This window comes from Cervus canadensis, chromosome 29, assembly GCF_019320065.1.
Source record: "Cervus canadensis isolate Bull #8, Minnesota chromosome 29, ASM1932006v1, whole genome shotgun sequence".
Classification (NCBI taxonomy): Eukaryota; Metazoa; Chordata; class Mammalia; order Artiodactyla; family Cervidae; genus Cervus; species Cervus canadensis.
This window is the reverse complement of record NC_057414.1, coordinates 37,734,000-37,744,572: the sequence shown is the minus strand read 5'-3', so window position 1 is coordinate 37,744,572 and position 10,573 is coordinate 37,734,000. Positions and strand designations below refer to the sequence as shown.

Here is a 10,573-nt window from a genome sequence, read left to right as displayed (position 1 = left end):
CCCAGAGACCTCAGGGGAGGAAAAGGGGGATGAAAGAAAAAAAAAAAAAAGGCAGCCGGATGGAAGAGGCGCCAAAGGGAAGAAAACCAAACTAGGAGAGGAACCAAGAGGGACGGGCCACCTCGGAGAGTGCTGGGGCGGGTACAGGGTTGGACGCCAGAGGGCCGGCGGGCCACTGCCAGCCCTGAGAAGCGCCAGGGTGGCCTGGCTGCAAGATGCAGCCTCACGAAAGCGGTGGCGGGGGTCCCCTGGGGGGACAGATGAGTGGACGGCAGCTAACATTTACAGTGCTCCTGGCATTGAGCGCAATGTCCAAAGAGGTGGCATCTCATTTGATCCCAACAGCTGCCCGGCGTGCCGTGTTCCACTAGACACCCCCCCCAACTTTAGAGACGAGGAAACTGAGGCTCTGAGAGTTGAGGGAGTTGCCCACATAGCAGTGGACTCGAATGGAGCTTTATGCTGAAGTCCATGTTCTCAGGCCCATGTTACACTGACTTTAAAGAGAGAGAGGACAAATTGGTGCTGGCTGATTGGAAGAACGAGAGGGGCAGCGTGGTCTTGGGAGGCTCGGCCGTGCCAAGAGGGCTGGATGGGCAGTGCCAATCAGGAGGCAGGGCATCCAATGAGACTGCAGAGGCCAGGACGGTCCGCTGGGCCCAGGGCTGCCGGGAGGACCCAGGCCGGCCCGAAGCTGCAGCGGGGCAGCTGGCCCAGGGCAGCGCGGAGCTCCTATGAAGCAGAGTCTGATGTAATCCCCGCCTGCAGAGGGCGGAAACTTGGGAAATGAAACCAGCCGTCACCTCGCTGCAGCCCGGCCACAGATTTCCAAAGGCCATGCCAGGCGGGCCTCGCCCCTGCCACAGTCTGAGGCCTCTGCCCTCCTCCCCAGGGCCTGGGGGAGAACCGCCCCCCCGCCCCACGCCACCCCCAGACCCGGTCCAGGGCTGAGACGTGCTCGGAGTAAAGCTGATGAGAAAGCAGAGGGTTTCTAGCCAACGCCCTGGGAAGCCTGCCATCGGGAGACTGACGGTCTCACCGCCTTCCGGAGCAGACACGGGGCTCACCTCTCCACCAGGCTTTCCGCATACTTGGAAGGGTGAGGGGAGGTGCCCCGGGGCGGCGTGGTGAGGCATTCTCTGTCCGCACTGAACCTGCCTGAAGCGACCTGGTCAGGCTGCCCGGGCAAGTGGCAGACGAGACGGGTGGTGAGGTCGGAAGCTCAGGCAGGCCCCGTGCAGTTCCGCATGACCCAAGGCCCCAGGGCAGGCGGGGTGGCCCCCAAAGGGCCCAGGCACACTGGTCAGCCATCCGGGACACCAGACTGTGGCCTGGCCCCCTTGAGGGACCTCCTGCCCAGCTTTTGGCCCAGCAGGGTCCTCAAGCAAGGCCTTCCAGCTGGTAAACCATGGAATTCACTAGTCCGTGCAGGCAGCTCAGAGAGTGGGTGTAGATCCCTGGCCCGGGTGTATGCCCAGTCGTAAGCATTCCTGGCCTTCATGCCAGCTCCTGAAGCTTTGAATCTCACACATAAGCAATTCTAACCCCTGACCAGCAGAGTGTCTTTCCCACCCAGCATCGCCTCCGAGCATGGGCACAGCCAGAGAAGGAGACAGAGTAAATATCATTGTTACTGTTATACAAATGGGGCAACTGAGGCTTGGAAAGGCTGAATGACTCATCTGAAGTTGCCCAGCAGAGCCAGAGGCAGGATCCAAGCCTGGCAGCCTCCACCTGCCTTGCTGTCTCCCTAAAATCACCCACCCTGGGACCCTTGAAATGGGTGCTCTGGATCCCCACGGCAAAGGAGGCAGCCCAACACAGGCCAACACATCAGACCAGACAAGAGAAAGGTTTGAGGCCGCTGGATAAATATACAGATATCGGATAAACAGGCCAGAGGAGATGGAGAGAGGAGAGAATTACAGGAGGACAAGGCCAGCACCCTGTATCTCAAGGCTGCTGGAGCCCAGGAAGCCCTGCTCTCTGTCAGGCGACTGCCTAGAGCACATTTCCACACCTCACCTATAAAACGGGTTAATACCACCTGCCTCTCAGGTGGTGATGGGGATTAAATGAGCTAACGCATGAAAAGTGCTTAGCATGGCGCCTGGCATTTTGGTAAGTGCTATTTGCCATCATTGTTGGTCTTCAGTGAGAACATGCATTAGTGAGGGGAGCAAGCCACGAACATTTAACAACACACGCTCAGAAGGGCGCCGGTGCTCCGCCCCCTGACCACGTCACGTAGTACAGTCCTGGAGTCAATGGCAGGGGGTGGGGAAGAAAGGCATCACAGTAGATTCGGGCACTGTGCGGGCCTGAAGGAGAGGCAAGGCTCAGAGAGGAGAGGGTAGGGTCCTGGGCTCAAGCCCTGGCTTCCCACCTACTTGCTGTGTGTCCTTGGGCAGGTAACTCACCCTCTCTGAGCCTCCTATAAGACACAAGTAGAGTGGGATGGGGAAGTAGAGGGATACTTAATCACAAGGAGTAAGTGGGATTCTTTCTGTGCTGTATGCTGTCCCAGGCTGAGTTCCCAGCAGTCACAAAATGGAAACTATTGTTATCATTACTGTTATTTGGTGGCTGAGCAAAGGTTCCTGGAGACAGATGCCCTGAGGCCTCCCGACCCCTCAAACCTGAAGGGGTCCGGCAAGAGCCAAGGACAGGGCTCTGGCCCTAAGGTGGGTGGGGGCGGGGAGCCAGAGGAGCGGCCTCACCGAGCTCACCCCCCGTGAGGCCGGCCCAGTGGGAGCTGCCGCGTGCTGGGAGGTGCAAGGCGGATTGTATATAATAAAGAGACATTAATAATAAATTAACCTCAAGGAAGTCCAGGAACATCAATCATAAATTAATTAAATGGCTCCGGGAAAGGCAAGGACAAGGGGCCTCTTCGGGGCGGCAAACTGCCTCACCTTACACAGCACGGCCCACCCTCCCGCCCCTGGCCCGCAGGGTCTGCGGCCACGGGCATCTCCAGGTGGAGGAGCTGGTCCTCAGGAGCAGCTCCCCAAATGCAGGTGAAGCTAAGCCCAGCTCTCCTCCCACCCAGCCTCTAGCTCGGAGAGCTCTCAGACGCCGAGAGGGTTTCTGATGAAACTTCCCAGAATAGTAACCTCCTGGGCTGAACTCGGGCAGGCAAAATTTCAAGGGGTAATGCGATGAGAAAATGATCAGACGCCTGGCAAAAAGTGTGAGGAACACTGGAGCCCCCTTGCTGGGTGCTTGGGGATGAAGGAGCACAGCCTCCTTCAGGGCATACCCGACAGCCCCCTGCTCGCACCCCCAGCCTGGAACCTCCCCCCCACCCCGAGTCAAAGCAGCTGGAAGGCAAGTGTGGGATACACATCTGAGTCCCAGAAGAGGCTATGCCCCAGGCCCAGCCTCTTACTGACCAAAGTGACAAAGCTCGTGGCCTCCACCTTCCCGGCCTCCCGAGGGCGGCCACTGCCTGGGTGCCAGCCTCCCCATTCCCGCCACCCAGCTCCCCCTGGCACACTCTCGCTCAGAACACTGTAGTGACTGCCCATGTTCAAGGACCAGACCTTCTGCCTCATGGCTGTGGCTCTTGGGGACCCAGCCCCAACTCACTTCTCAACCTTTTATCACTTCCGTTTCCTCCTCCCATGGTCAAGCCAGACCACAAAAGGTCAGCCCCTCGCTTTCTCAGCCATTGCTGCTGTTTCCTCTACAATCACCTGGCTGGCCAGGTTAAAGGCCATGGCCACTTAAGTCTCCCCTGATCTTTGTGGTTTGAGCCGCTCTCTCTCCTTTGACCTCCGGTAGCATCCACCTCTTGATGTTACGGTGGAGACCTCCAGGTCCATCTCATAGCTTCTCAATAGGTTGTGAACACCAGATTCCATACCTTATAGGTGCTGGTATGGCCACTTTGGCTTCCCAGGTGGCTCAGTGGTAAAGAATCCCCCTGCAATTGCAGGAGACGCAGGAGATGCGGGTTTGATCCCTGGGTGGGGAAGGTCCCCTGGAGTAGGAAATGGCAACCCACTCCAGTATTCTTGCCTGGGAGATCCCATGGACAGAGAAACCTGGTGGGTTACAGTCCATGGGGTCGCAAAGAGTCAGACACGACTGAGCATGCACACATGCGTGTCCACTTCATCTTCATGGCCCTCACTGACCTCCAGCCCTCAGAAGGTGCTCAAGAAATAACTATCAGCTCCATCGGAATGGGAACATACGCCAGGGACCACAACGTTATATTGAGTATGATTCTATTGACAGATACGCCAGATTCCATCCAGGCCGAGGGTAGGGTGGAGCTAATTTCTCCTCATCAAGAAAAGGGACATGACCTATTGCGTCTCCCCCTGGTGCTAATATATGCAGATCAGGATGAAGCTGCTTGTTTTGTGGGAAAGATCCTGACTGCAGGAACAGAAGCACTTAGCGAGGGTACTTCTCACCACTGTGATCTCTCCACTCACCAGGCATGCGGTCCTTATAACCCCTGCTCCCCCTGGGAGGTTTTACTGTCCCCATCTTACAGATGGGGAAACTGAGGTGTAGAGAGGCACCAGGGTTCGAACTAGGGTCTGTTTGACCCCAGAGTCCCAAGTCCTAAGGCCCATGGGCTGTGCTACTCTCTTCTGTCACCCGAGTGGACTGTCCCTGGCTGACTTCCCCGGGGGCTTGGGGAGGAGGCGGGAGCAGGCGTTGTGTGAGCATATATGGGTGTTGGAACCACTCCCCCCAGCCTGGGCTTCCTTCTAAGGAATACTGAGAAAGCAGAAAGGCTGCTCCGGTAAGAATCACACCGAGACGTTAAGTTCCCCCTCCCCGAGCTGGAAGGCGACCCCTCCTCCCACCTCCCACTGTTTTCTCCTGCTTCAAGGGGCCCAGCAACACCCCAGCACACACACCCACTGACACCAGGCCAGCCAGACACAGGAGCCCACGGGCTCCCCCGCCACCAGGCGCTCCTCCTGCTCAGCCCTCACTTCCCACAGAAACACTTGCTTACGGGTACACGCGGCTCCGCACACGTGCACACGCCGGGCAGCCCTGTGGCGGGAACGGCCCCACCCCTGCCCATCTCCACCATGATCCTGCTGAGGATCGGGGTACTTCTGCCCGTGAAGGTGGCCACACCACTCCCCTCTACATCACCTCCCCGGAACCCTCCCTCAGCAGCCAAGAGGACCCCACAGGGAGGATGGTTTCCTGCATCCTCCTCACCAGCACACCCACTGCCCCATCCAGCAGAGAGATCCCGTGCAGCCAAAGTCGGAATCAGAAAGGAAGAAGGACAAGATAAACAGCCTTCAGCCCTGCCCGCTGGGACGTAACCACATCCCACAACGTCCCAGGCTCCACGGCGCTAGATTTATTGTCCTCTGACCGCATTGATAATTCCCCAGCGCAACATGCCTGGTCCGCTTGAGTGTGTTAGTCGCTCAGTCGTGTCTGACTCTTTGCGACCCCACGGACTGTAGCTCTCCAGGCTCCTCTGTCCATGGAATTCTCCAGGCAAGAACACTGGAGTGGATTGCCCTTCCCTTCTCCAGAGGATCTTCCTGACCCAGGGATCAAACCCCAGTCTCCCACATTGCAGGCAGGGTCTTGACCAACTGAGCCACCAGGGAAGCCCCTGCTGGAGTGTAAGGCAAAGCAATTCCAGGGAGAAACTGAACTCACATGGAGCACTGAGCTAACAGGTGATTAAACCCTGAGCGATCGGGATCCCTCTCTGGTCCTGGAGAGAGGGGATGCAGGGAGGGTCCGTGCCTTCAGCTGTGGCCTAGAAGCCTCTGTCCAGAGATGCCTGGTCCCCGGCACCCCTGCTGCTGAGCAGCTGGGCACCATGATTTACGAGGCAGCTGAGGTGGAAAGGTTGCCAGGAGCTGAGTTAAGCAACTTTTGGAGAAACATGGACAAAGAAAGGGGAATAGGACTGAGGACCAGAGTTGAAAAAAATCTTGGCTCCAGAGAGCCCTCGATGGCCACTCCTGTGTTACCAGTTCCCTCCCCTCAGCTGGAATCTGCTCAAAACCATGACAAGGGGTGGTGGTGACCTGGCGGGGCTCCTGGTGGCCTCAAACCCTGAGGACTCGGAAGACAGTCCTGCTCTGCTTCGGGCCAACAGAGGCTGGGTCCTCCCAGGTTGGCTTCTCCCATCTCCCCCGCCTGCCACCCAGCTCGCCTGTGCAGAGTCCCAGCCTCCCAGGCAGATGGCAAGGGGTGGCTGCAAAGGGCTTCTGGATCCCCAAACCACAAGGCTGAGCCACCAATCAGAACAAACAGGCAGAGGTGTGGAGGGTGCGCTGAGGGGACATGATCGTTCAATATTCACACTGGGGAGGCCTGAGGCTTCCTCTGAATGGACTCTCACTAGGAGAGCATTCCAAGCAGGAGCTGAAGTGCTGGCAACTCCTGGGGAGGCAGCAAAAGGGGCCGCGGGGAGCACATACAATAGGCCTCCGGCACCCCGAGGATGACCTGGGGACAAGTGGCCAAGGAAGCACCAGGCAGTGTCCAGGTGGCGACCCCTGGGAAGGCACAGTCCTTGGCCTGGACAAGTCAGCTCACCATCCGGGGCCTGGTAGGATGTATCCTCCTCCGTCCCTCGTGCCGTGACACTGCAGCGTGGACATAGGGCAAAAACTTTCTACCTTGGAGACCAAGCTTGTGAAATGGGTTGCTGGCTAAGGCAGATACTCCTGCGGAACGCTGGAGAAACGGGCCTGGGTTCATGGAATCCAGCCTGCCAGTGTGAAGCTTTCGAGCCATGGGGTATGTAATTCAGGCTCTGCAGCCCATTATTAGTAACTGGGCCCCAGTGGTGTAAAGTAAAGACCCTGGCAGCCACACTCACTCATCTTCTTCACCTGGGTCGCCCCTTCAGGCAGAAGTGGGTCCTGGGAGATTCCTGCTACACCTGTCCACTCTCAAGAGGCCCGCTCTGAGGGTGTCCATCACCCCTTCTCCTTGCCCCCTGCACTCCTCATGGGCCCCAGCCTCCTGCCATCTAGCCTCCACCTCCGTCACAGGACCACCCTGCCCCGTGTCCTGGTGACTCTGACCCACTTGGCTTTCTTTAGGCCACAGCCCCCCAAAACACAGATGTGGCTGCTGCCCACTCACATCCTCTGAACCGGGAACCAAAGTAAATTCTCAAGAGAAAATACACACGTCCAAGTCATGCTCCCACCCGGGTACCCCAGATCTGCCAGCCACAGATACCTCCCAGCCCTGCATGGCCAAAGGCACGTCTGCAGCCCCAGCGAAGGGCTTTCTCCTGCTAGGGCCACTCCTGCAGGGCTCTCCAGTGGCTGCGGCCATGCTCGGACCGTCCTCGGGAAACCTGGGGCCTGGTTCCAGCTCAGCAGCTGACTCACAGTGTCAACAGATCCCACTTTCCCCACCAGGAGCCTTTACGCTCAGGGCCTCTAATTTCCTACGACAGGCCCTTCCTCCCCACTCACATTCCATGCTTCCACCTCCTCGGTCTCCGGCCCTGGTCTCTTCACCTGAGGATAATCCCTGACCCCTGGACAGGTCTTCACAAAGGGTTTCTGCAGGTACCATCTTTCATCCTCTGCGACCACCTTCCGATGTGGCTGTGAGAGGTAAAGTCACCTGCTCAAGGTCACGCCAGTGAGCCTGGAATTCAAGTCTTCTGGCCCCAAAGGCACCAGACAATACTCCAGCTTTGAGGAACCTCAGCAGCACCTCCAAGCACCCACTTGGGCAAATGAGTTGCCAGCCCCACCCTAGTCTTCTATACCCTCAGTCTGGTCTTTCTGGACTCCTAAAGGCCCAGCCTCATTTATTCTTCTCTTGCGATTCCACTTCCCCAAGAGATCCACGAAGACCTAACAATTTCCTCCCACATCCTAAGACTTCTCTGGGGGTGGGGTGGGGGGTGGGTCTGTAAATTGCCCCTCTGTGAAGTAGGGCATATGTGATGCTGAGTGTGACCCTCACCCAGAGCTTCCCAAAGGATCAGTGAGGGCAGACGCAACCCCAACACACTTCTGGTGGCTGCAGACCCGTCTTTCAAACATGCCCCAAATGATCCTCTGGACCCAAAGGCTTCTGAGCATCACAGACACCATCACCCCAAGGAAAAGGCAGGGCCCGGGAACCACAGATGGCTGGAGCCCTACGCCTCCCCCTGCCCACGGACATGGCCCACCTCTCAGCCCTGCAAATGTCTCAGGACACATGTTCAGAGATAGGGAGCAGAGCTGAGAACCACCCACCCCTCCCCTCTTCCCCAAAGCTGGATGAATTCATGAGCCCAGGATGAGGCTAGTGCCTGGACAGGTCTCCGTCTGGGTCACCATCAGGGTCTTCAAGGTAGAAGCATCTCCTGGTAGCTCTCTTCCATGTCCATTATAAAGGACACCAACCCTCTCCCAGACTTCTGCATTCCTCAGTCCCCCAGTGCACCCAGCAGACATTAAAGGTGGGTCTCTGTGCCAGAAGCAATACCCCTCCTCAGACCCAGAGGGGGAGGACAGGCATTCACCCTGCCCGTCCACCAGGGTCTGAGGGCCACGGATTCTCCCCTCGCAGGGCCAGGCTGCCCCAGCACTAGGCTGTGCCAGGGCCATTTCTCACAGTCACAGCCAGGAACTCCTGCCATGCTGAGGACACACATTCTTCAAGCCCTGGGTGCCATCACTCCAGACCATCTCAAGGCCAGAACCACTGGACACCTTACTAATGAGAGCATTTCCTCACACCCCTGCCGAGGGCACCACCATGCGCCCACCAGCTGGCCACCGCCACCCCAGCAGGAGTCCGATGGCCGGGCCCATCACCTGCCCGCACAGAGGGCTGCGCCCGCCTCACACCTGGGCGGCCACCACCACACCAAGGTGGGGGTGAGTCTCCTTCTGACACCCGTGCCGGGAAAACCACGCTGCCCACGCCCGCGCCACGCATGTCACCCTTCCCGCATCGGTGCCAGGGGCTCCACGGATCCCACACCTGTCACGGGCGCGCGCGGCAGCCGCACCTCCGCCTGCGGACCCGTCGGGCGGGCCATCGCGCGCCTTGGACACTGCCCAGCTGCCGCGCCGCTCTCACCGCGCCCAAGCCCAGGGCCCGGCCCGCCGCACCCGCGTCCCCCTTTACCTCCAGCCCGCCGCAGGGCTCGGCCCGCCGCCACCACCGCGACCGCCACCTCCATCCTGGGCTCCCCAAGGCCCCGATTCACTAACGCCGCTTCCGCAGGGCGCCGGCGCCGGCGCGAAGGCCGCCTCCGCCCCCCGGGGGACGCTGCGTCCTTTACGTAAACCCCACTCCGCCGCCAGCGGTGACCATGGCGACGGCCGTGGGGTGGCAGCGCCCCCTGGTGCCAGGGAGGGGAGTGGCGCCGAGGCAGGAGGGAGCGGAGTCTTTCGCGGGCTGGGGCCCGGAGCGTGGGGGCGGTGGGCGCCGGGCTTCTGCCGCCGCTGGGGCTCCGTGGGCGGCCGGGAGGGGCACGACCTGCCGCGGGGCATGCGGGGAAGGGAGCCGCCTGGGTCCCCCTCCTGCAGGCCCCGCGTGACCGGGTTTAGCGTGGGAGAGGGGGAAAAAAAAAAAGCGTGTAGGATCACTGGAGAACTAGTTCATTTGGGGGGAGGAAAAAGGGAGCTGGATTCCACCTCCTCCTGGTGCAGAGCGCTCCTTGGAGTAAGGGGGATGGGGGGCGGTCAGAGCGCATCTTCACCATCTGTGTCCTCTCGCCGTCCACCCCGCTGGGGCCCAGCATAGCGCCTGGCTTCCAAAAGGGCGCTTGGTCAATTTTGAATTCCTGGCAAATGAAGAAAATTGCCCTTCCTCTTCTGCTTCACACGCATCCATTCATTCCCTCAAAACACCTTCCCTGAGAGCCAGCCTTGAGCAGGGAGCGCCACTGTCCGCGTGCCTCGTGCTAAGCTGGGGGAGTGAGTGGGCACAAAGATGAGCAGAACCCAGGCCCAGACCTCCAGGAGTTGGATCTCGGGGGTACTAGCCCATCACAGTACAGGGTGCTTGCGGTGTAGGAGCTCAGCAGAGACTGCGGGCGGTGGAGCTCTTAGATGGACCCTTAAGCAAGCCCTGGGGGAGGGAGTTGGGTCTGGAGGCCAAGAGGACCCAGCTGGGTCTCAAAGCTGGAGTAGAATTCAGAGCAAAGAGGGGAGCCGCATATTTCAGCGAGGGGAGTGCTTCTAAAGTGTTGTCGGGGGCCCTCTTTTCATCCCAAGGAAACAGGGTGACCCACCGCAGTTTGGTGTAAGTAGGAGCTATGTGAAGGGGAACTAAAGTGGATCACCCTCCTGAAAATTTTCTGGACTTTTGCTTTAAAGTGAGACTGAGTCCAGGGCAGCCTTCCTCTCTGTTGAAGCATGTGGGAGCTACTTCTGGAAGGAGTTCTGTATTATCCATGGTTATTTTGAAGGCAAACTCCAGTTTGCTTTAAAAAAGGAAAAATGGAGGCAGGGAGGACAAATACTGGATTGGATACCTTAGGGGATTCAAGAAAGAGGTGGACCTTCCCAGCCTCGGGAAGAGCAGGGTATCAGGGAGGATTTAAGGACTGATTGTGGCATAGCAATTCAGGGACCTTCTGTCTAGATCA

At 58.8% G+C, this 10,573-nt stretch overlaps 1 protein-coding gene across 2 annotated transcripts in view; it reads right to left on the bottom strand.

The window, feature by feature from the left end:
• DAGLA (diacylglycerol lipase alpha) overlaps positions 1-9,238 on the bottom strand; it is a 75,838-nt gene extending 66,600 nt beyond the window's left edge. Inside the window, exons 1-2 of one of the 2 annotated variants that reach the window (XM_043451937.1) lie at positions 9,106-9,236; positions 7,446-7,580 (exon numbers count right to left, since the gene is read on the bottom strand). The gene's annotated coding sequence lies outside the window, so the exon portion shown is untranslated. Of the gene's footprint in view, positions 1-7,445; positions 7,581-9,105 lie in introns of both variants that reach the window. The other variant, XM_043451933.1, reaches the window with a different exon arrangement.
• Between the last annotated feature and the right edge of the window lie 1,335 nt (positions 9,239-10,573).